The following is a 21,836-nucleotide window of genomic DNA, read 5'->3' as shown; positions in this document are numbered from 1 at the left end:
CCTGGTTTTGATTCCCAGCTATCGCAGCTGGTTTCTTGGCGTCCTCCAGAGTACACAATCTGTTTGTGTTGTTCTTTCCTAAATGTTATCAGTATGAGACATGGAAGGCACCTTACACAACGGTTGTTGTTATATTGCAAAGCAAAGGCGCATCCCACGACCTCTACCGCTTTCGATCCATGTTAAATTATGGATAACTGTAATATTAAAAAGTTTTCCTCCAGTCAAATGTTGCCACTGGTCATTAGAGAGATAGGAAAAATTTTCATCCCTCCCCCGGATTTGGGGTCATACAGGGGATGGTGGTATAGTGGTGAGCATAGCTGCCTTCCAAGCAGTTGACCCGGGTTTGATTCCTGGCCATCGCAACTGAGCGTTATATTTGCATCTTGCAGCCAAGAAAGCTTACAACCTTCAGCTACGATTTGGTTGATAGACATTAGGTACAAACTGCTGGCAGTGGAGGAGGGGTACAGCGACATGTTGGGCCAAGGATAGTGGTTGGGTTGTCGTGGCCGGGTGTTTAAGGCGATGGACTTGAAATGCGTTGGGTTTTCTCTGAGCAGGTTCGTATACTGCCGACATCGTTATTTCTCATGTTGCATCTGCTGAATTGTTGGAGTTTGTGCCTGGAAAGCAGGTCAGTTGCTCGCAAAGACTTTCCAATTTCCTGAGCGCTTACACACTCAGCGGCTCGTCTCCCCGTGTCAATCCGGTGACTCACAGACTTTTCTCAGCTGTTCAAGATATTGTATCGTCATCGAGAGCACTACTTATTGGTTATGGGCAATGTCATCGTTGGCCCCCAGACAGTACTGGTTCGACGATTGTCTTGTGTGCTCAGCATGCACAGGGGATGTTGCTCAGTGGTACAGCGCATGCTTTGCATGTATGAGGCCCCGAGATCAATAGCCGGTATCTCCATCAGCATAACTTCTGCTGACCTCGTCTTCAACTCTCAGAATGTGTGAGCTGAACATTTTCCACACAAGAAGTACATTCTCTTTGAACTTTGAGGGTTACATGCAGTTCGCAACAGCCTGCAGTAATTGACACAGCTCTTCTCAGAAGGCAAAGGTTCCTTTCTTGCACTCAGCGTTGCTATGCATTTTCTGTCATGGCTAGCACATATTTCCCTCCGTTTCATTTCATTTCAAGGTGTGTATTGAGGGTAATATGGTCCATGGAAAAAAAGAAAGCTTTTTGAATCAGGGATTTTGAGGCAGTTTGTGAAAGGGAAAATCGAGGCTCCATATGTTGTTGACTATGCGTGGATCTAAGGAGTGCATCCAGCGTTGTTGTTGTGGCCGAGTGGTTAAGGCGATGGACTTGAAATCCATTGGGGTTTCCCCGCGCAGGTTCGAATCCTGCCAACAACGAATGACAGTTTTAATCTCTCGGCGCAAATCGCTGTTGGACTACAGAAACTTTGGAGTAGTGAGGTATGCAGGTCCCTGCAGTAGCAGAAGAAACTGAAGACGTGTTGAAGAGAGTGTGATCTTCTGCTTAACAAGCTTCCTTGCGTGGCTTCAAATGTTCTTGCACAATCTTAGTAAATATGGGTCATTGATGGCTACATCAACAGCAGTTGACAGCTGCTTGCTGCAGTCCAATCCGAGCACAAGCTTTGCTACACAAAACCCCTCTCCATGTAGCGATAGTGGTATAGTGGCTAGCATAGCTGCCTTCCAAGCAGTTGACCTGGTTTTGATTCCCAGCTATCGCAGCTGGTTTCTTGGCGTCCTCCAGAGTACACAATCTGTTTGTGTTGTTCTTTCCTAAATGTTATCAGTATGAGACATGGAAGGCACCTTACACAACGGTTGTTGTTATATTGCAAAGCAAAGGCGCATCCCACGACCTCTACCGCTTTCGATCCATGTTAAATTATGGATAACTGTAATATTAAAAAGTTTTCCTCCAGTCAAATGTTGCCACTGGTCATTAGAGAGATAGGAAAAATTTTCATCCCTCCCCCGGATTTGGGGTCATACAGGGGATGGTGGTATAGTGGTGAGCATAGCTGCCTTCCAAGCAGTTGACCCGGGTTTGATTCCTGGCCATCGCAACTGAGCGTTATATTTGCATCTTGCAGCCAAGAAAGCTTACAACCTTCAGCTACGATTTGGTTGATAGACATTAGGTACAAACTGCTGGCAGTGGAGGAGGGGTACAGCGACATGTTGGGCCAAGGATAGTGGTTGGGTTGTCGTGGCCGGGTGTTTAAGGCGATGGACTTGAAATGCGTTGGGTTTTCTCTGAGCAGGTTCGTATACTGCCGACATCGTTATTTCTCATGTTGCATCTGCTGAATTGTTGGAGTTTGTGCCTGGAAAGCAGGTCAGTTGCTCGCAAAGACTTTCCAATTTCCTGAGCGCTTACACACTCAGCGGCTCGTCTCCCCGTGTCAATCCGGTGACTCACAGACTTTTCTCAGCTGTTCAAGATATTGTATCGTCATCGAGAGCACTACTTATTGGTTATGGGCAATGTCATCGTTGGCCCCCAGACAGTACTGGTTCGACGATTGTCTTGTGTGCTCAGCATGCACAGGGGATGTTGCTCAGTGGTACAGCGCATGCTTTGCATGTATGAGGCCCCGAGATCAATAGCCGGTATCTCCATCAGCATAACTTCTGCTGACCTCGTCTTCAACTCTCAGAATGTGTGAGCTGAACATTTTCCACACAAGAAGTACATTCTCTTTGAACTTTGAGGGTTACATGCAGTTCGCAACAGCCTGCAGTAATTGACACAGCTCTTCTCAGAAGGCAAAGGTTCCTTTCTTGCACTCAGCGTTGCTATGCATTTTCTGTCATGGCTAGCACATATTTCCCTCCGTTTCATTTCATTTCAAGGTGTGTATTGAGGGTAATATGGTCCATGGAAAAAAAGAAAGCTTTTTGAATCAGGGATTTTGAGGCAGTTTGTGAAAGGGAAAATCGAGGCTCCATATGTTGTTGACTATGCGTGGATCTAAGGAGTGCATCCAGCGTTGTTGTTGTGGCCGAGTGGTTAAGGCGATGGACTTGAAATCCATTGGGGTTTCCCCGCGCAGGTTCGAATCCTGCCAACAACGAATGACAGTTTTAATCTCTCGGCGCAAATCGCTGTTGGACTACAGAAACTTTGGAGTAGTGAGGTATGCAGGTCCCTGCAGTAGCAGAAGAAACTGAAGACGTGTTGAAGAGAGTGTGATCTTCTGCTTAACAAGCTTCCTTGCGTGGCTTCAAATGTTCTTGCACAATCTTAGTAAATATGGGTCATTGATGGCTACATCAACAGCAGTTGACAGCTACTTGCTGCAGTCCAATCCGAGCACAAGCTTTGCTACACAAAACCCCTCTCCATGTAGCGATAGTGGTATAGTGGCTAGCATAGCTGCCTTCCAAGCAGTTGACCTGGTTTTGATTCCCAGCTATCGCAGCTGGTTTCTTGGCGTCCTCCAGAGTACACAATCTGTTTGTGTTGTTCTTTCCTAAATGTTATCAGTATGAGACATGGAAGGCACCTTACACAACGGTTGTTGTTATATTGCAAAGCAAAGGCGCATCCCACGACCTCTACCGCTTTCGATCCATGTTAAATTATGGATAACTGTAATATTAAAAAGTTTTCCTCCAGTCAAATGTTGCCACTGGTCATTAGAGAGATAGGAAAAATTTTCATCCCTCCCCCGGATTTGGGGTCATACAGGGGATGGTGGTATAGTGGTGAGCATAGCTGCCTTCCAAGCAGTTGACCCGGGTTTGATTCCTGGCCATCGCAACTGAGCGTTATATTTGCATCTTGCAGCCAAGAAAGCTTACAACCTTCAGCTACGATTTGGTTGATAGACATTAGGTACAAACTGCTGGCAGTGGAGGAGGGGTACAGCGACATGTTGGGCCAAGGATAGTGGTTGGGTTGTCGTGGCCGGGTGTTTAAGGCGATGGACTTGAAATGCGTTGGGTTTTCTCTGAGCAGGTTCGTATACTGCCGACATCGTTATTTCTCATGTTGCATCTGCTGAATTGTTGGAGTTTGTGCCTGGAAAGCAGGTCAGTTGCTCGCAAAGACTTTCCAATTTCCTGAGCGCTTACACACTCAGCGGCTCGTCTCCCCGTGTCAATCCGGTGACTCACAGACTTTTCTCAGCTGTTCAAGATATTGTATCGTCATCGAGAGCACTACTTATTGGTTATGGGCAATGTCATCGTTGGCCCCCAGACAGTACTGGTTCGACGATTGTCTTGTGTGCTCAGCATGCACAGGGGATGTTGCTCAGTGGTACAGCGCATGCTTTGCATGTATGAGGCCCCGAGATCAATAGCCGGTATCTCCATCAGCATAACTTCTGCTGACCTCGTCTTCAACTCTCAGAATGTGTGAGCTGAACATTTTCCACACAAGAAGTACATTCTCTTTGAACTTTGAGGGTTACATGCAGTTCGCAACAGCCTGCAGTAATTGACACAGCTCTTCTCAGAAGGCAAAGGTTCCTTTCTTGCACTCAGCGTTGCTATGCATTTTCTGTCATGGCTAGCACATATTTCCCTCCGTTTCATTTCATTTCAAGGTGTGTATTGAGGGTAATATGGTCCATGGAAAAAAAGAAAGCTTTTTGAATCAGGGATTTTGAGGCAGTTTGTGAAAGGGAAAATCGAGGCTCCATATGTTGTTGACTATGCGTGGAGCTAAGGAGTGCATCCAGCGTTGTTGTTGTGGCCGAGTGGTTAAGGCGATGGACTTGAAATCCATTGGGGTTTCCCCGCGCAGGTTCGAATCCTGCCAACAACGAATGACAGTTTTAATCTCTCGGCGCAAATCGCTGTTGGACTACAGAAACTTTGGAGTAGTGAGGTATGCAGGTCCCTGCAGTAGCAGAAGAAACTGAAGACGTGTTGAAGAGAGTGTGATCTTCTGCTTAACAAGCTTCCTTGCGTGGCTTCAAATGTTCTTGCACAATCTTAGTAAATATGGGTCATTGATGGCTACATCAACAGCAGTTGACAGCTACTTGCTGCAGTCCAATCCGAGCACAAGCTTTGCTACACAAAACCCCTCTCCATGTAGCGATAGTGGTATAGTGGCTAGCATAGCTGCCTTCCAAGCAGTTGACCTGGTTTTGATTCCCAGCTATCGCAGCTGGTTTCTTGGCGTCCTCCAGAGTACACAATCTGTTTGTGTTGTTCTTTCCTAAATGTTATCAGTATGAGACATGGAAGGCACCTTACACAACGGTTGTTGTTATATTGCAAAGCAAAGGCGCATCCCACGACCTCTACCGCTTTCGATCCATGTTAAATTATGGATAACTGTAATATTAAAAAGTTTTCCTCCAGTCAAATGTTGCCACTGGTCATTAGAGAGATAGGAAAAATTTTCATCCCTCCCCCGGATTTGGGGTCATACAGGGGATGGTGGTATAGTGGTGAGCATAGCTGCCTTCCAAGCAGTTGACCCGGGTTTGATTCCTGGCCATCGCAACTGAGCGTTATATTTGCATCTTGCAGCCAAGAAAGCTTACAACCTTCAGCTACGATTTGGTTGATAGACATTAGGTACAAACTGCTGGCAGTGGAGGAGGGGTACAGCGACATGTTGGGCCAAGGATAGTGGTTGGGTTGTCGTGGCCGGGTGTTTAAGGCGATGGACTTGAAATGCGTTGGGTTTTCTCTGAGCAGGTTCGTATACTGCCGACATCGTTATTTCTCATGTTGCATCTGCTGAATTGTTGGAGTTTGTGCCTGGAAAGCAGGTCAGTTGCTCGCAAAGACTTTCCAATTTCCTGAGCGCTTACACACTCAGCGGCTCGTCTCCCCGTGTCAATCCGGTGACTCACAGACTTTTCTCAGCTGTTCAAGATATTGTATCGTCATCGAGAGCACTACTTATTGGTTATGGGCAATGTCATCGTTGGCCCCCAGACAGTACTGGTTCGACGATTGTCTTGTGTGCTCAGCATGCACAGGGGATGTTGCTCAGTGGTACAGCGCATGCTTTGCATGTATGAGGCCCCGAGATCAATAGCCGGTATCTCCATCAGCATAACTTCTGCTGACCTCGTCTTCAACTCTCAGAATGTGTGAGCTGAACATTTTCCACACAAGAAGTACATTCTCTTTGAACTTTGAGGGTTACATGCAGTTCGCAACAGCCTGCAGTAATTGACACAGCTCTTCTCAGAAGGCAAAGGTTCCTTTCTTGCACTCAGCGTTGCTATGCATTTTCTGTCATGGCTAGCACATATTTCCCTCCGTTTCATTTCATTTCAAGGTGTGTATTGAGGGTAATATGGTCCATGGAAAAAAAGAAAGCTTTTTGAATCAGGGATTTTGAGGCAGTTTGTGAAAGGGAAAATCGAGGCTCCATATGTTGTTGACTATGCGTGGATCTAAGGAGTGCATCCAGCGTTGTTGTTGTGGCCGAGTGGTTAAGGCGATGGACTTGAAATCCATTGGGGTTTCCCCGCGCAGGTTCGAATCCTGCCAACAACGAATGACAGTTTTAATCTCTCGGCGCAAATCGCTGTTGGACTACAGAAACTTTGGAGTAGTGAGGTATGCAGGTCCCTGCAGTAGCAGAAGAAACTGAAGACGTGTTGAAGAGAGTGTGATCTTCTGCTTAACAAGCTTCCTTGCGTGGCTTCAAATGTTCTTGCACAATCTTAGTAAATATGGGTCATTGATGGCTACATCAACAGCAGTTGACAGCTACTTGCTGCAGTCCAATCCGAGCACAAGCTTTGCTACACAAAACCCCTCTCCATGTAGCGATAGTGGTATAGTGGCTAGCATAGCTGCCTTCCAAGCAGTTGACCTGGTTTTGATTCCCAGCTATCGCAGCTGGTTTCTTGGCGTCCTCCAGAGTACACAATCTGTTTGTGTTGTTCTTTCCTAAATGTTATCAGTATGAGACATGGAAGGCACCTTACACAACGGTTGTTGTTATATTGCAAAGCAAAGGCGCATCCCACGACCTCTACCGCTTTCGATCCATGTTAAATTATGGATAACTGTAATATTAAAAAGTTTTCCTCCAGTCAAATGTTGCCACTGGTCATTAGAGAGATAGGAAAAATTTTCATCCCTCCCCCGGATTTGGGGTCATACAGGGGATGGTTGTATAGTGGTGAGCATAGCTGCCTTCCAAGCAGTTGACCCGGGTTCGATTCCTGGCCATCGCAACTGAGCATTATATTTGCATCTTGCAGCCAAGAAAGCTTACAACCTTCAGCTACGATTTGGTTGACAGACATTAGGTACAAACTGCTGGCAGTGGAGGAGGGGTACAGCGACATGTTGGGCCAAGGATAGTGGTTGGGTTGTCGTGGCCGGGTGTTTAAGGCGATGGACTTGAAATGCGTTGGGTTTTCTCTGAGCAGGTTCGTATACTGCCGACATCGTTATTTCTCATGTTGCATCTGCTGAATTGTTGGAGTTTGTGCCTGGAAAGCAGGTCAGTTGCTCGCAAAGACTTTCCAATTTCCTGAGCGCTTACACACTCAGCGGCTCGTCTCCCCGTGTCAATCCGGTGACTCACAGACTTTTCTCAGCTGTTCAAGATATTGTATCGTCATCGAGAGCACTACTTATTGGTTATGGGCAATGTCATCGTTGGCCCCCAGACAGTACTGGTTCGACGATTGTCTTGTGTGCTCAGCATGCACAGGGGAAGTTGCTCAGTGGTACAGCGCATGCTTTGCATGTATGAGGCCCCGGGATCAATAGCCGGTATCTCCATCAGCATAACTTCTGCTTACCTCGTCTTCAACTCTCAGAATGTGTGAGCTGAACATTTTCCACACAAGAAGTACATTCTCTTTGAACTTTGAGGGTTACATGCAGTTCGCAACAATCTGCAGTAATTGACACAGCTCTTCTCAGAAGGCAAAGGTTCCTTTCTTGCACTCAGCGTTGCTATACATTTTCTGTCATGGCTAGCACATATTTCCCTCCATTTCATTTCATTTCAAGGTGTGTATTGAGGGTAATATGGCCAGTACTACTTATTGGTTATGGGCAATGTCATCGTTGGCCCCCAGACAGTACTGGTTCGACGATTGTCTTGTGTGCTCAGCATGCACAGGGGAAGTTGCTCAGTGGTACAGCGCATGCTTTGCATGTATGAGGCCCCGGGATCAATAGCCGGTATCTCCATCAGCATAACTTCTGCTTACCTCGTCTTCAACTCTCAGAATGTGTGAGCTGAACATTTTCCACACAAGAAGTACATTCTCTTTGAACTTTGAGGGTTACATGCAGTTCGCAACAATCTGCAGTAATTGACACAGCTCTTCTCAGAAGGCAAAGGTTCCTTTCTTGCACTCAGCGTTGCTATACATTTTCTGTCATGGCTAGCACATATTTCCCTCCATTTCATTTCATTTCAAGGTGTGTATTGAGGGTAATATGGCCCATGGAAAAAAAGAAAGCTTTTTGAATCAGGGATTTTGAGGCAGTTTGTGAAAGGGAAAATCGAGGCTCCATATGTTGTTGACTATGCGTGGATCTAAGGAGTGCATCCAGCGTTGTTGTTGTGGCCGAGTGGTTAAGGCGATGGACTTGAAATCCATTGGGGTTTCCCCACGCAGGTTCGAATCCTGCCAACAACGAATGACAGTTTTAATCTCTCGGCGCAAATCGCTGTTGGACTACAGAAACTTTGGAGTAGTGAGGTATGCAGGTCCCTGCAGTAGCAGAAGAAACTGAAGACGTGTTGAAGAGAGTGTGATCTTCTGCTTAACAAGCTTCCTTGCGTGGCTTCAAATGTTCTTGCACAATCTTAGTAAATATGGGTCATTGATGGCTACATCAACAGCAGTTGACAGCTACTTGCTGCAGTCCAATCCGAGCACAAGCTTTGCTACACAAAACCCCTCTCCATGTAGCGATAGTGGTATAGTGGCTAGCATAGCTGCCTTCCAAGCAGTTGACCTGGTTTTGATTCCCAGCTATCGCAGCTGGTTTCTTGGCGTCCTCCAGAGTACACAATCTGCTTGTGTTGTTCTTTCCTAAATGTTATCAGTATGAGACATGGAAGGCACCTTACACAACGGTTGTTGTTATATTGCAAAGCAAAGGCGCATCCCACGACCTCTACCGCTTTCGATCCATGTTAAATTATGGATAACTGTAATATTAAAAAGTTTTCCTCCAGTCAAATGTTGCCACTGGTCATTAGAGAGATAGGAAAAATTTTCATCCCTCCCCCGGATTTGGGGTCATACAGGGGATGGTTGTATAGTGGTGAGCATAGCTGCCTTCCAAGCAGTTGACCCGGGTTCGATTCCTGGCCATCGCAACTGAGCATTATATTTGCATCTTGCAGCCAAGAAAGCTTACAACCTTCAGCTACGATTTGGTTGACAGACATTAGGTACAAACTGCTGGCAGTGGAGGAGGGGTACAGCGACATGTTGGGCCAAGGATAGTGGCTGCTCAGAGAAAACCCAACGCATTTCAAGTCCATCGACTTGAAATGCGTTGGGTTTTCTCTGAGCAGGTTCGTATACTGCCGACATTGTTATTTCTCATGTTGCATCTGCTGAATTGTTGGAGTTTGTGCCTGGAAAGCAGGTCAGTTGCTCGCAAAGACTTTCCAATTTCCTGAGCGCTTACACACTCAGCGGCTCGTCTCCCCGTGTCAATCCGGTGACTCACAGACTTTTCTCAGCTGTTCAAGATATTGTATCGTCATCGAGAGCACTACTTATTGGTTATGGGCAATGTCATCGTTGGCCCCCAGACAGTACTGGTTCGACGATTGTCTTGTGTGCTCAGCATGCACAGGGGATGTTGCTCAGTGGTACAGCGCATGCTTTGCATGTATGAGGCCCCGAGATCAATAGCCGGTATCTCCATCAGCATAACTTCTGCTGACCTCGTCTTCAACTCTCAGAATGTGTGAGCTGAACATTTTCCACACAAGAAGTACATTCTCTTTGAACTTTGAGGGTTACATGCAGTTCGCAACAGCCTGCAGTAATTGACACAGCTCTTCTCAGAAGGCAAAGGTTCCTTTCTTGCACTCAGCGTTGCTATGCATTTTCTGTCATGGCTAGCACATATTTCCCTCCGTTTCATTTCATTTCAAGGTGTGTATTGAGGGTAATATGGCCAGTACTACTTATTGGTTATGGGCAATGTCATCGTTGGCCCCCAGACAGTAGTGGTTCGACGATTGTCTTGTGTGCTCAGCACGCACAGGGGAAGTTGCTCAGTGGTACAGCGCATGCTTTGCATGTATGAGGCCCCGGGATCAATAGCCGGTATCTCCATCAGCATAACTTCTGCTTACCTCGTCTTCAACTCTCAGAATGTGTGAGCTGAACATTTTCCACACAAGAAGTACATTCTCTTTGAACTTTGAGGGTTACATGCAGTTCGCAACAATCTGCAGTAATTGACACAGCTCTTCTCAGAAGGCAAAGGTTCCTTTCTTGCACTCAGCGTTGCTATACATTTTCTGTCATGGCTAGCACATATTTCCCTCCATTTCATTTCATTTCAAGGTGTGTATTGAGGGTAATATGGCCCATGGAAAAAAAGAAAGCTTTTTGAATCAGGGATTTTGAGGCAGTTTGTGAAAGGGAAAATCGAGGCTCCATATGTTGTTGACTATGCGTGGATCTAAGGAGTGCATCCAGCGTTGTTGTTGTGGCCGAGTGGTTAAGGCGATGGACTTGAAATCCATTGGGGTTTCCCCGCGCAGGTTCGAATCCTGCCAACAACGAATGACAGTTTTAATCTCTCGGCGCAAATCGCTGTTGGACTACAGAAACTTTGGAGTAGTGAGGTATGCAGGTCCCTGCAGTAGCAGAAGAAACTGAAGACGTGTTAAAGAGAGTGTGATCTTCTGCTTAACAAGCTTCCTTGCGTGGCTTCAAATGTTCTTGCACAATCTTAGTAAATATGGGTCATTGATGGCTACATCAACAGCAGTTGACAGCTACTTGCTGCAGTCCAATCCGAGCACAAGCTTTGCTACACAAAACCCCTCTCCATGTAGCGATAGTGGTATAGTGGCTAGCATAGCTGCCTTCCAAGCAGTTGACCTGGTTTTGATTCCCAGCTATCGCAGCTGGTTTCTTGGCGTCCTCCAGAGTACACAATCTGCTTGTGTTGTTCTTTCCTAAATGTTATCAGTATGAGACATGGAAGGCACCTTACACAACGGTTGTTGTTATATTGCAAAGCAAAGGCGCATCCCACGACCTCTACCGCTTTCGATCCATGTTAAATTATGGATAACTGTAATATTAAAAAGTTTTCCTCCAGTCAAATGTTGCCACTGGTCATTAGAGAGATAGGAAAAATTTTCATCCCTCCCCCGGATTTGGGGTCATACAGGGGATGGTTGTATAGTGGTGAGCATAGCTGCCTTCCAAGCAGTTGACCCGGGTTCGATTCCTGGCCATCGCAACTGAGCATTATATTTGCATCTTGCAGCCAAGAAAGCTTACAACCTTCAGCTACGATTTGGTTGACAGACATTAGGTACAAACTGCTGGCAGTGGAGGAGGGGTACAGCGACATGTTGGGCCAAGGATAGTGGTTGGGTTGTCGTGGCCGGGTGTTTAAGGCGATGGACTTGAAATGCGTTGGGTTTTCTCTGAGCAGGTTCGTATACTGCCGACATTGTTATTTCTCATGTTGCATCTGCTGAATTGTTGGAGTTTGTGCCTGGAAAGCAGGTCAGTTGCTCGCAAAGACTTTCCAATTTCCTGAGCGCTTACACACTCAGCGGCTCGTCTCCCCGTGTCAATCCGGTGACTCACAGACTTTTCTCAGCTGTTCAAGATATTGTATCGTCATCGAGAGCACTACTTATTGGTTATGGGCAATGTCATCGTTGGCCCCCAGACAGTACTGGTTCGACGATTGTCTTGTGTGCTCAGCATGCACAGGGGATGTTGCTCAGTGGTACAGCGCATGCTTTGCATGTATGAGGCCCCGAGATCAATAGCCGGTATCTCCATCAGCATAACTTCTGCTGACCTCGTCTTCAACTCTCAGAATGTGTGAGCTGAACATTTTCCACACAAGAAGTACATTCTCTTTGAACTTTGAGGGTTACATGCAGTTCGCAACAGCCTGCAGTAATTGACACAGCTCTTCTCAGAAGGCAAAGGTTCCTTTCTTGCACTCAGCGTTGCTATACATTTTCTGTCATGGCTAGCACATATTTCCCTCTGTTTCATTTCATTTCAAGGTGTGTATTGAGGGTAAAATGGCCAGTACTACTTATTGGTTATGGGCAATGTCATCGTTGGCCCCCAGACAGTACTGGTTCGACGATTGTCTTGTGTGCTCAGCATGCACAGGGGAAGTTGCTCAGTGGTACAGCGCATGCTTTGCATGTATGAGGCCCCGGGATCAATAGCCGGTATCTCCATCAGCATAACTTCTGCTGACCTCGTCTTCAACTCTCAGAATGTGTGAGCTGAACATTTTCCACACAAGAAGTACATTCTCTTTGAACTTTGAGGGTTACATGCAGTTCGCAACAATCTGCAGTAATTGACACAGCTCTTCTCAGAAGGCAAAGGTTCCTTTCTTGCACTCAGGGTTGCTATACATTTTCTGTCATGGCTAGCACATATTTCCCTCCATTTCATTTCATTTCAAGGTGTGTATTGAGGGTAATATGGCCCATGGAAAAAAAGGAAGCTTTTTGAATCAGGGATTTTGAGGCAGTTTGTGAAAGGGAAAATCGAGGCTCCATATGTTGTTGACTATGCGTGGATCTAAGGAGTGCATCCAGCGTTGTTGTTGTGGCCGAGTGGTTAAGGCGATGGACTTGAAATCCATTGGGGTTTCCCCGCGCAGGTTCGAATCCTGCCAACAACGATTGACGGTTTTAATCTCTCGGCGCAAATCGCTGTTGGACTACAGAAACTTTGGAGTAGTGAGGTATGCAGGTCCCTGCAGTAGCAGAAGAAATTGAAGACATGTTGAAGAGAGTGTGATCTTCTGCTTAACAAGCTTCCTTGCGTGGCTTCAAATGTTCTTGCACAATCTTAGTAAATATGGGTCATTGATGGCTACATCAACAGCAGTTGACAGCTACTTGCTGCAGTCCAATCCGAGCACAAGCTTTGCTACACAAAACCCCTCTCCATGTAGCGATAGTGGTATAGTGGCTAGCATAGCTGCCTTCCAAGCAGTTGACCTGGTTTTGATTCCCAGCTATCGCAGCTGGTTTCTTGGCGTCCTCCAGAGTACACAATCTGCTTGTGTTGTTCTTTCCTAAATGTTATCAGTATGAGACATGGAAGGCACCTTACACAACGGTTGTTGTTATATTGCAAAGCAAAGGCGCATCCCACGACCTCTACCGCTTTCGATCCATGTTAAATTATGGATAACTGTAATATTAAAAAGTTTTCCTCCAGTCAAATGTTGCCACTGGTCATTAGAGAGATAGGAAAAGTTTTCATCCCTCCCCCAGAGTTGGGGTCATACAGGCGATGGTGGTATAGTGGTGAGCATAGCTGCCTTCCAAGCAGTTGACCCGGGTTCGATTCCTGGCCATCGCAACTGAGCGTTATATTTGCATCTTGCAGCCAAGAAAGCTTACAACCTTCAGCTACGATTTGGTTGACAGACATTAGGTACAAACTGCTGGCAGTGGAGGAGGGGTACAGCGACATGTTGGGACAAGGATAGTGGTTGGGTTGTCGTGGCCGGGTGTTTAAGGCGATGGACTTGAAATGCGTTGGGTTTTCTCTGAGCAGGTTCGTATACTGCCGACATTGTTATTTCTCATGTTGCATCTGCTGAATTGTTGGAGTTTGTGCCTGGAAAGCAGGTCAGTTGCTCGCAAAGACTTTCCAATTTCCTGAGCGCTTACACACTCAGCGGCTCGTCTCCCCGTGTCAATCCGGTGACTCACAGACTTTTCTCAGCTGTTCAAGATATTGTATCGTCATCGAGAGCACTACTTATTGGTTATGGGCAATGTCATCGTTGGCCCCCAGACAGTACTGGTTCGACGATTGTCTTGTGTGCTCAGCATGCACAGGGGATGTTGCTCAGTGGTACAGCGCATGCTTTGCATGTATGAGGCCCCGAGATCAATAGCCGGTATCTCCATCAGCATAACTTCTGCTGACCTCGTCTTCAACTCTCAGAATGTGTGAGCTGAACATTTTCCACACAAGAAGTACATTCTCTTTGAACTTTGAGGGTTACATGCAGTTCGCAACAGCCTGCAGTAATTGACACAGCTCTTCTCAGAAGGCAAAGGTTCCTTTCTTGCACTCAGCGTTGCTATGCATTTTCTGTCATGGCTAGCACATATTTCCCTCCGTTTCATTTCATTTCAAGGTGTGTATTGAGGGTAATATGGCCAGTACTACTTATTGGTTATGGGCAATGTCATCGTTGGCCCCCAGACAGTACTGGTTCGACGATTGTCTTGTGTGCTCAGCACGCACAGGGGAAGTTGCTCAGTGGTACAGCGCATGCTTTGCATGTATGAGGCCCCGGGATCAATAGCCGGTATCTCCATCAGCATAACTTCTGCTTACCTCGTCTTCAACTCTCAGAATGTGTGAGCTGAACATTTTCCACACAAGAAGTACATTCTCTTTGAACTTTGAGGGTTACATGCAGTTCGCAACAATCTGCAGTAATTGACACAGCTCTTCTCAGAAGGCAAAGGTTCCTTTCTTGCACTCAGCGTTGCTATACATTTTCTGTCATGGCTAGCACATATTTCCCTCCATTTCATTTCATTTCAAGGTGTGTATTGAGGGTAATATGGCCCAATGGAAAAAAAGAAAGCTTTTTGAATCAGTGATTTTGAGGCAGTTTGTGAAAGGGAAAATCGAGGCTCCATATGTTGTTGACTATACGTGGATCTAAGGAGTGCATCCAGCGTTGTTGTTGTGGCCGAGTGGTTAAGGCGATGGAGTTGAAATCCATTGGGGTTTCCCCGCGCAGGTTCGAATCCTGCCAACAACGAATGACAGTTTTAATCTCTCGGCGCAAATCGCTGTTGGACTACAGAAACTTTGGAGTAGTGAGGTATGCAGGTCCCTGCAGTAGCAGAAGAAACTGAAGACGTGTTAAAGAGAGTGTGATCTTCTGCTTAACAAGCTTCCTTGCGTGGCTTCAAATGTTCTTGCACAATCTTAGTAAATATGGGTCATTGATGGCTACATCAACAGCAGTTGACAGCTACTTGCTGCAGTCCAATCCGAGCACAAGCTTTGCTACACAAAACCCCTCTCCATGTAGCGATAGTGGTATAGTGGCTAGCATAGCTGCCTTCCAAGCAGTTGACCTGGTTTTGATTCCCAGCTATCGCAGCTGGTTTCTTGGCGTCCTCCAGAGTACACAATCTGCTTGTGTTGTTCTTTCCTAAATGTTATCAGTATGAGACATGGAAGGCACCTTACACAACGGTTGTTGTTATATTGCAAAGCAAAGGCGCATCCCACGACCTCTACCGCTTTCGATCCATGTTAAATTATGGATAACTGTAATATTAAAAAGTTTTCCTCCAGTCAAATGTTGCCACTGGTCATTAGAGAGATAGGAAAAGTTTTCATCCCTCCCCCGGAGTTGGGGTCATACAGGCGATGGTGGTATAGTGGTGAGCATAGCTGCCTTCCAAGCAGTTGACCCGGGTTCGATTCCTGGCCATCGCAACTGAGCATTATATTTGCATCTTGCAGCCAAGAAAGCTTACAACCTTCAGCTACGATTTGGTTGACAGACATTAGGTACAAACTGCTGGCAGTGGAGGAGGGGTACAGCGACATGTTGGGTTGTCGTGGCCGGGTGTTTAAGGCGATGGACTTGAAATGCATTGGGTTTTCCCTGAGCAGCTTCGTATACTGCCAATATCGTTATTTCTCATGTTGCATCTGCTGAATTGTTGGAGTTTGATCCTGGAAAGCAGGTCAGTTGCTTGCAAAGACTTTCCAATTTCCTGAGCGCTTACACACTCAGCGGCTCGTCTCCCCGTGTCAATCCGGTGACTCACAGACTTTTCTCAGCTGTTCAAGATATTGTATCGTCATCGAGAGCACTACTTATTAGTTATGAGCAATGTCATCATTGGCCCCCAGACAGTACTGGTTCGACGATTGTCTTGTGTGCTCAGCATGCACAGGGGATGTTGCTCAGTGGTACAGCGCATGCTTTGCATGTATGAGGCCCCGGGTTCATTAGCCGGTATTTCCATCAGCATAACTTCTGCTGACCTCGTCTTCAACTCTCAGAATGTGTGAGCTGAACATTTTCCACACAAGAAGTACATTCTCTTTGAACTTTGAGGGTTACATGCAGTTCGCAACAGCCTGCAGTAATTGACACAGCTCATCTCAGAAGGCAAAGGTTCCTTTCTTGCACTCAGAGTTGCTATACATTTTCTGTCATGGCTAGCACATATTTCCCTCCATTTCATTTCATTTCAAGGTGTGTATTGAGGGTAATATGGCCCCTGGAAAAAAAGAAGGCTTTTTGAAACAGGGATTTTGAGGCAGTTTGTGAAAGGGAAAACCGAGGCTCCATATGTTGTTGACTATGCGTGGATCTAAAGGGAAAGTCCAGAGTGGTTGTTGTGGCCGAGTGGTTAAGGCGATGGACTAGAAATCCATTGGGGTCTCCCCGCGCAAGTTCGAATCCTGCCAACAACGAATGACAGTTTTAATCTCTCGGCGCAAATCGCTGTTGGACTACAGAAACTTCGGAGTAGTGAGGTATGCAGGTCCCTGCAGTAGCAGAAGAAACTGAAGACATGTTGAAGAGAGTGTGATCTTCTGCTTAACAAGCTTCCTTGCGTGGCTTCAAATGTTCTTGCGCAATCTTAGTAAATATGGGTCATTGATGGCTACATCAACAGCAGTTGACAGCTACTTGCTGCAGTCCAATCCGAGCACAAGCTTTGCTACACAAAACCCCTCTCCATGTAGCGATAGTGGTATAGTGGCTAGCATAGCTGCCTTCCAAGCAGTTGACCTGGTTTTGATTCCCAGCTATCGCAGCTGGTTTCTTGGCGTCCTCCAGAGTACACAATCTGCTTGTGTTGTTCTTTCCTAAATGTTATCAGTATGAGACATGGAAGGCACCTTACACAACGGTTGTTGTTATATTGCAAAGCAAAGGCGCATCCCACGACCTCTACCGCTTTCGATCCATGTTAAATTATGGATAACTGTAATATTAAAAAGTTTTCCTCCAGTCAAATGTTGCCACTGGTCATTAGAGAGATAGGAAAAATTTTCATCCCTCCCCCGGATTTGGGGTCATACAGGGGATGGTTGTATAGTGGTGAGCATAGCTGCCTTCCAAGCAGTTGACCCGGGTTCGATTCCTGGCCATCGCAACTGAGCATTATATTTGCATCTTGCAGCCAAGAAAGCTTACAACCTTCAGCTACGATTTGGTTGACAGACATTAGGTACAAACTGCTGGCAGTGGAGGAGGGGTACAGCGACATGTTGGGCCAAGGATAGTGGTTGGGTTGTCGTGGCCGGGTGTTTAAGGCGATGGACTTGAAATGCGTTGGGTTTTCTCTGAGCAGGTTCGTATACTGCCGACATTGTTATTTCTCATGTTGCATCTGCTGAATTGTTGGAGTTTGTGCCTGGAAAGCAGGTCAGTTGCTCGCAAAGACTTTCCAATTTCCTGAGCGCTTACACACTCAGCGGCTCGTCTCCCCGTGTCAATCCGGTGACTCACAGACTTTTCTCAGCTGTTCAAGATATTGTATCGTCATCGAGAGCACTACTTATTGGTTATGGGCAATGTCATCGTTGGCCCCCAGACAGTACTGGTTCGACGATTGTCTTGTGTGCTCAGCATGCACAGGGGATGTTGCTCAGTGGTACAGCGCATGCTTTGCATGTATGAGGCCCCGAGATCAATAGCCGGTATCTCCATCAGCATAACTTCTGCTGACCTCGTCTTCAACTCTCAGAATGTGTGAGCTGAACATTTTCCACACAAGAAGTACATTCTCTTTGAACTTTGAGGGTTACATGCAGTTCGCAACAGCCTGCAGTAATTGACACAGCTCTTCTCAGAAGGCAAAGGTTCCTTTCTTGCACTCAGCGTTGCTATGCATTTTCTGTCATGGCTAGCACATATTTCCCTCCGTTTCATTTCATTTCAAGGTGTGTATTGAGGGTAATATGGCCAGTACTACTTATTGGTTATGGGCAATGTCATCGTTGGCCCCCAGACAGTACTGGTTCGACGATTGTCTTGTGTGCTCAGCACGCACAGGGGAAGTTGCTCAGTGGTACAGCGCATGCTTTGCATGTATGAGGCCCCGGGATCAATAGCCGGTATCTCCATCAGCATAACTTCTGCTTACCTCGTCTTCAACTCTCAGAATGTGTGAGCTGAACATTTTCCACACAAGAAGTACATTCTCTTTGAACTTTGAGGGTTACATGCAGTTCGCAACAATCTGCAGTAATTGACACAGCTCTTCTCAGAAGGCAAAGGTTCCTTTCTTGCACTCAGCGTTGCTATACATTTTCTGTCATGGCTAGCACATATTTCCCTCCATTTCATTTCATTTCAAGGTGTGTATTGAGGGTAATATGGCCCATGGAAAAAAAGAAAGCTTTTTGAATCAGGGATTTTGAGGCAGTTTGTGAAAGGGAAAATCGAGGCTCCATATGTTGTTGACTATGCGTGGATCTAAGGAGTGCATCCAGCGTTGTTGTTGTGGCCGAGTGGTTAAGGCGATGGACTTGAAATCCATTGGGGTTTCCCCGCGCAGGTTCGAATCCTGCCAACAACAAATGACAGTTTTAATCTCTCGGCGCAAATCGCTGTTGGACTACAGAAACTTTGGAGTAGTGAGGTATGCAGGTCCCTGCAGTAGCAGAAGAAACTGAAGACGTGTTAAAGAGAGTGTGATCTTCTGCTTAACAAGCTTCCTTGCGTGGCTTCAAATGTTCTTGCACAATCTTAGTAAATATGGGTCATTGATGGCTACATCAACAGCAGTTGACAGCTACTTGCTGCAGTCCAATCCGAGCACAAGCTTTGCTACACAAAACCCCTCTCCATGTAGCGATAGTGGTATAGTGGCTAGCATAGCTGCCTTCCAAGCAGTTGACCTGGTTTTGATTCCCAGCTATCGCAGCTGGTTTCTTGGCGTCCTCCAGAGTACACAATCTGCTTGTGTTGTTCTTTCCTAAATGTTATCAGTATGAGACATGGAAGGCACCTTACACAACGGTTGTTGTTATATTGCAAAGCAAAGGCGCATCCCACGACCTCTACCGCTTTCGATCCATGTTAAATTATGGATAACTGTAATATTAAAAAGTTTTCCTCCAGTCAAATGTTGCCACTGGTCATTAGAGAGATAGGAAAAATTTTCATCCCTCCCCCGGATTTGGGGTCATACAGGGGATGGTTGTATAGTGGTGAGCATAGCTGCCTTCCAAGCAGTTGACCCGGGTTCGATTCCTGGCCATCGCAACTGAGCATTATATTTGCATCTTGCAGCCAAGAAAGCTTACAACCTTCAGCTACGATTTGGTTGACAGACATTAGGTACAAACTGCTGGCAGTGGAGGAGGGGTACAGCGACATGTTGGGCCAAGGATAGTGGTTGGGTTGTCGTGGCCGGGTGTTTAAGGCGATGGACTTGAAATGCGTTGGGTTTTCTCTGAGCAGGTTCGTATACTGCCGACATTGTTATTTCTCATGTTGCATCTGCTGAATTGTTGGAGTTTGTGCCTGGAAAGCAGGTCAGTTGCTCGCAAAGACTTTCCAATTTCCTGAGCGCTTACACACTCAGCGGCTCGTCTCCCCGTGTCAATCCGGTGACTCACAGACTTTTCTCAGCTGTTCAAGATATTGTATCGTCATCGAGAGCACTACTTATTGGTTATGGGCAATGTCATCGTTGGCCCCCAGACAGTACTGGTTCGACGATTGTCTTGTGTGCTCAGCATGCACAGGGGATGTTGCTCAGTGGTACAGCGCATGCTTTGCATGTATGAGGCCCCGAGATCAATAGCCGGTATCTCCATCAGCATAACTTCTGCTGACCTCGTCTTCAACTCTCAGAATGTGTGAGCTGAACATTTTCCACACAAGAAGTACATTCTCTTTGAACTTTGAGGGTTACATGCAGTTCGCAACAGCCTGCAGTAATTGACACAGCTCTTCTCAGAAGGCAAAGGTTCCTTTCTTGCACTCAGCGTTGCTATACATTTTCTGTCATGGCTAGCACATATTTCCCTCTGTTTCATTTCATTTCAAGGTGTGTATTGAGGGTAAAATGGCCAGTACTACTTATTGGTTATGGGCAATGTCATCGTTGGCCCCCAGACAGTACTGGTTCGACGATTGTCTTGTGTGCTCAGCATGCACAGGGGAAGTTGCTCAGTGGTACAGCGCATGCTTTGCATGTATGAGGCCCCGGGATCAATAGCCGGTATCTCCATCAGCATAACTTCTGCTGACCTCGTCTTCAACTCTCAGAATGTGTGAGCTGAACATTTTCCACACAAGAAGTACATTCTCTTTGAACTTTGAGGGTTACATGCAGTTCGCAACAATCTGCAGTAATTGACACAGCTCTTCTCAGAAGGCAAAGGTTCCTTTCTTGCACTCAGGGTTGCTATACATTTTCTGTCATGGCTAGCACATATTTCCCTCCATTTCATTTCATTTCAAGGTGTGTATTGAGGGTAATATGGCCCATGGAAAAAAAGGAAGCTTTTTGAATCAGGGATTTTGAGGCAGTTTGTGAAAGGGAAAATCGAGGCTCCATATGTTGTTGACTATGCGTGGATCTAAGGAGTGCATCCAGCGTTGTTGTTGTGGCCGAGTGGTTAAGGCGATGGACTTGAAATCCATTGGGGTTTCCCCGCGCAGGTTCGAATCCTGCCAACAACGATTGACGGTTTTAATCTCTCGGCGCAAATCGCTGTTGGACTACAGAAACTTTGGAGTAGTGAGGTATGCAGGTCCCTGCAGTAGCAGAAGAAATTGAAGACATGTTGAAGAGAGTGTGATCTTCTGCTTAACAAGCTTCCTTGCGTGGCTTCAAATGTTCTTGCACAATCTTAGTAAATATGGGTCATTGATGGCTACATCAACAGCAGTTGACAGCTACTTGCTGCAGTCCAATCCGAGCACAAGCTTTGCTACACAAAACCCCTCTCCATGTAGCGATAGTGGTATAGTGGCTAGCATAGCTGCCTTCCAAGCAGTTGACCTGGTTTTGATTCCCAGCTATCGCAGCTGGTTTCTTGGCGTCCTCCAGAGTACACAATCTGCTTGTGTTGTTCTTTCCTAAATGTTATCAGTATGAGACATGGAAGGCACCTTACACAACGGTTGTTGTTATATTGCAAAGCAAAGGCGCATCCCACGACCTCTACCGCTTTCGATCCATGTTAAATTATGGATAACTGTAATATTAAAAAGTTTTCCTCCAGTCAAATGTTGCCACTGGTCATTAGAGAGATAGGAAAAGTTTTCATCCCTCCCCCAGAGTTGGGGTCATACAGGCGATGGTGGTATAGTGGTGAGCATAGCTGCCTTCCAAGCAGTTGACCCGGGTTCGATTCCTGGCCATCGCAACTGAGCATTATATTTGCATCTTGCAGCCAAGAAAGCTTACAACCTTCAGCTACGATTTGGTTGACAGACATTAGGTACAAACTGCTGGCAGTGGAGGGGTACAGCGACATGTTGGGACAAGGATAGTGGTTGGGTTGTCGTGGCCGGGTGTTTAAGGCGATGGACTTGAAATGCGTTGGGTTTTCTCTGAGCAGGTTCGTATACTGCCGACATTGTTATTTCTCATGTTGCATCTGCTGAATTGTTGGAGTTTGTGCCTGGAAAGCAGGTCAGTTGCTC

The 21,836-nt window shown here is 46.3% G+C and overlaps 14 non-coding genes across 14 annotated transcripts; all 14 read left to right on the top strand.

Annotated features, from left to right (window-relative positions):
- Positions 1-1,297: 1,297 nt before the first annotated feature.
- On the top strand, positions 1,298-1,379 carry trnas-uga (transfer RNA serine (anticodon UGA)). The gene has a single exon. It is a non-coding gene; the product is annotated as a tRNA-Ser (tRNA).
- A 1,618-nt stretch (positions 1,380-2,997) lies between these two features.
- trnas-uga (transfer RNA serine (anticodon UGA)) lies at positions 2,998-3,079 on the top strand. The gene has a single exon. It is a non-coding gene; the product is annotated as a tRNA-Ser (tRNA).
- Positions 3,080-4,697: 1,618 nt separating this feature from the next.
- trnas-uga (transfer RNA serine (anticodon UGA)) lies at positions 4,698-4,779 on the top strand. The gene has a single exon. It is a non-coding gene; the product is annotated as a tRNA-Ser (tRNA).
- A 1,618-nt stretch (positions 4,780-6,397) lies between these two features.
- On the top strand, positions 6,398-6,479 carry trnas-uga (transfer RNA serine (anticodon UGA)). Its single transcript has one exon. It is a non-coding gene; the product is annotated as a tRNA-Ser (tRNA).
- Positions 6,480-8,514: 2,035 nt separating this feature from the next.
- trnas-uga (transfer RNA serine (anticodon UGA)) lies at positions 8,515-8,596 on the top strand. The gene has a single exon. It is a non-coding gene; the product is annotated as a tRNA-Ser (tRNA).
- Positions 8,597-10,634: 2,038 nt separating this feature from the next.
- On the top strand, positions 10,635-10,716 carry trnas-uga (transfer RNA serine (anticodon UGA)). The gene has a single exon. It is a non-coding gene; the product is annotated as a tRNA-Ser (tRNA).
- A 2,035-nt stretch (positions 10,717-12,751) lies between these two features.
- On the top strand, positions 12,752-12,833 carry trnas-uga (transfer RNA serine (anticodon UGA)). The gene has a single exon. It is a non-coding gene; the product is annotated as a tRNA-Ser (tRNA).
- A 617-nt stretch (positions 12,834-13,450) lies between these two features.
- Positions 13,451-13,522, top strand: trnag-ucc (transfer RNA glycine (anticodon UCC)). Its single transcript has one exon. It is a non-coding gene; the product is annotated as a tRNA-Gly (tRNA).
- A 1,347-nt stretch (positions 13,523-14,869) lies between these two features.
- Positions 14,870-14,951, top strand: trnas-uga (transfer RNA serine (anticodon UGA)). Its single transcript has one exon. It is a non-coding gene; the product is annotated as a tRNA-Ser (tRNA).
- A 617-nt stretch (positions 14,952-15,568) lies between these two features.
- Positions 15,569-15,640, top strand: trnag-ucc (transfer RNA glycine (anticodon UCC)). Its single transcript has one exon. It is a non-coding gene; the product is annotated as a tRNA-Gly (tRNA).
- A 911-nt stretch (positions 15,641-16,551) lies between these two features.
- Positions 16,552-16,633, top strand: trnas-aga (transfer RNA serine (anticodon AGA)). Its single transcript has one exon. It is a non-coding gene; the product is annotated as a tRNA-Ser (tRNA).
- Positions 16,634-18,668: 2,035 nt separating this feature from the next.
- trnas-uga (transfer RNA serine (anticodon UGA)) lies at positions 18,669-18,750 on the top strand. The gene has a single exon. It is a non-coding gene; the product is annotated as a tRNA-Ser (tRNA).
- A 2,035-nt stretch (positions 18,751-20,785) lies between these two features.
- On the top strand, positions 20,786-20,867 carry trnas-uga (transfer RNA serine (anticodon UGA)). Its single transcript has one exon. It is a non-coding gene; the product is annotated as a tRNA-Ser (tRNA).
- Positions 20,868-21,484: 617 nt separating this feature from the next.
- On the top strand, positions 21,485-21,556 carry trnag-ucc (transfer RNA glycine (anticodon UCC)). Its single transcript has one exon. It is a non-coding gene; the product is annotated as a tRNA-Gly (tRNA).
- The last annotated feature ends 280 nt before the right edge of the window (positions 21,557-21,836 follow it).

Source organism: Labrus bergylta, chromosome 15, assembly GCF_963930695.1.
Source record: "Labrus bergylta chromosome 15, fLabBer1.1, whole genome shotgun sequence".
Lineage (NCBI taxonomy): Eukaryota > Metazoa > Chordata > Actinopteri > Labriformes > Labridae > Labrus > Labrus bergylta.
Note: the sequence above shows the minus strand (reverse complement) of the source record. Positions and strands in the feature narration are given on the sequence as shown.